Source organism: Oncorhynchus gorbuscha, unplaced genomic scaffold, assembly GCF_021184085.1.
Source record: "Oncorhynchus gorbuscha isolate QuinsamMale2020 ecotype Even-year unplaced genomic scaffold, OgorEven_v1.0 Un_scaffold_988, whole genome shotgun sequence".
NCBI lineage: Eukaryota > Metazoa > Chordata > Actinopteri > Salmoniformes > Salmonidae > Oncorhynchus > Oncorhynchus gorbuscha.
Genome location: NW_025745910.1, coordinates 29,415 through 32,088, shown reverse-complemented (window position 1 = coordinate 32,088; position 2,674 = coordinate 29,415).

The following is a 2,674-nucleotide window of genomic DNA, read 5'->3' as shown; positions in this document are numbered from 1 at the left end:
GACTACGTATGTGGCAGGGACTACAGAGAATCACAGATTACAAAAAGAAAACCAGCCCTGTCGCCGACCAGCTGGCTGGAGTGTTTACGGACATATTCAATCTCTACCTATCCTAGTCTGCTGTCTCCACTTGCTTCAAGATGGCCACCATTGTTCCTGTACCCAAGAAATCAAAGGTTACGGAAATACATGAGTATTGCCCCGTAGTGCTCACTTCCATCACCATGAAGTGCTTTGAGAGGCTAGTTAAGGATCATATCACCTCCACCTGACATCCTCTTTGTCACGCCTTGGTCATTGTATCTTGTGTTTTTGTTATATGTTTGGGTAGGCCAGGGTGTGACATGGGTTTATATGTTGTATTTCGTATTGGGGTTTGTATTAATTGGGAGTGTGTATTATTAGGGGTGTGTCTAGTTAGGCTTGGCTGCCTGAGGCGATTCCTAATTGGAGTCAGCTGATTCTCGTTGTCTCGGATTGGGAACCGTATTTAGGCAGCCTGAGTGCGCGTTGTATTTCGTGGGTGATTGTACCTGTCTTTGTGTTAGGCTGTAATTAGTTTCACTCGTTTGTTGTTTTTGTATTTTCAGTTATTTCATGTACCGCATATTCTTCATTAAAAGTCATGAGTAACCTACACGCTGCATTTCGGTCTGACTCTCTTCAAACAACAGACGGACTTCATTACAGAATCACCCACCACCATTCACAGACCGAGCAGCGTGTGAACTGGCAGGATCTAAAGGAGGACGCTATGGACGGCAGAAGCAGGGATTATACAACGTGGGAAGAAATCGACAGGTGGGCGGCCGACCCAGAGCGAGTGCAGGAGCCCGCCTGGGATTCCCTACAGCAATGCGAAGAGGGCTATACACGTATGGAATCGAGAAGGAAAGCATTGCTATACAGAGCGAAAACTGAAGGTAACAGGGGAAAGCGCAGAGAGAGAGTGGCTGAGTCAGGAAACAGACCTGAGCCTACTCTCCCTGTTAATCGTGAAGAGCAGTTGCAATGGGAGAGAATGCATCATTTGGAGATTTGGACATGGGAGGAGGAATTAGACGGTCAAGGACCCTGGGAGCAGCCGGGAGAATATCGCCATCCCAAGGAGGAAATAGAGGCAGCTAAAGCGGAGAGGCGCATGTATGAGGAGGCAGCACGGCGACGCGGTTGGAAACCGGAAAGTCACCCCCCAAAAAATATTGGGAGGAGGCTAAAAGGGAGAATAGTTATGCCAGGTAGGAAACCTGCGCATACTCCCTGTGCTCACCGTTGGGCTAGAGAGACCGGGCAGGCACCGTGTTATGCTATGGAGCGCACGGTGTTTCCAGTGCGGGTGCAGAGCCAGCTGCGACACATACCAGCCCTTCCTATTGGCCGGGCTAGAGTGGGCATCGAGCCAGGTAAGCTTGGGCAGGCTCGGTGCTCTAGAGCTCCAGTGCGCCTGCACGGTCCGGTCTATCCAGAGCCACCTCTACACACCAGTCCTCCGGTAGCAGCTCCCCGCACCAGGCTTCCTGTGCGTGTCCTCGCGCCAGTACCACCAGTTCCAGCACCACGCACCAGGCCTCCAGTGCGCCTAGCCTGCTCAGCGCAGCCAGTGCTTTTCTCCCCTCCTGCGCTGCCGGAGTCTCCTGTCTGCCCAGCGCCGCCAGTCGGCCCAGCGTCACCAGTCTGCCAGGATCCACCGGAGTCACCAGTCTGCCAGGATCCGCCAGAAGTGCCAGTCTGCCAAGATCTTCTAGATCGGCCAGACAACCTTAATCATCCAGGTCCACCAGCCAGCCAGGATTTACCGGAGCCTACTACCTGCCTGAGCTTCCTCTCAGTACTAGGCTTCCTCTCAGTACTAGGCTTCCTCTCTGTACTGGGATTCCTCTCTGTACTGGGCTCCCTCTCAGTACCGGGCTGCCCCTCTGTCCCGGGCTGCCCCTCTGTCCCGAGATGCCCCTCTGTCCCGAGATGCCCCTCTGTCCCGAGATGCCCCTCTGTCCCGAGATGCCCCTCTGTCCCGAGCTGCCCCTCTGTCCCGAGCTGCCCCTCTGTCCCGAGCTGCCCCTCTGTCCCGAGCTGCCCTTCTGTCCCGAGCTGCCCCTCTGTCCCGAGCTGCCCCTCTGTCCCGAGCTGCCCCCCTGTCCCGAGCTGCCCCTCTGTCCCGAGCTGCCCCTCTGTCCCGAGCTGCCCCTCTGTCCCGAGCTGCCCCCAGTTATTATGTGGGGATCAGGGTGAGGACTATTAGGCCATGGTCGGCGGAGAAGGTGGATTATCCTAGGACGCGAAGGGGAGGAACTAGGAAATTTATGGAGTGGGGTCCACGTCCCGAGCCAGAACCGCCACCATGGACAGACGCCCACCCGGACCCTCCCTATGCTCTTGAGGTGCGTCCCGGAGTCCGCAGCTTAGGGGGGGGTTCTGTCACGCCTTGGTCATTGTATCTTGTGTTTTTGTTATATGTTTGGGTAGGCCAGGGTGTGACATGGGTTTATATGTTGTATTTCGTATTGGGGTTTGTATTAATTGGGAGTGTGTATTATTAGGGGTGTGTCTAGTTAGGCTTTATTACATTACATTATTATTAATTGCTGCCCTGAGGCGATTCCTAATTGGAGTCAGCTGATTCTCGTTGTCTCGGATTGGGAACCGTATTTAGGCAGCCTGAGTGCGTGTTGTATTT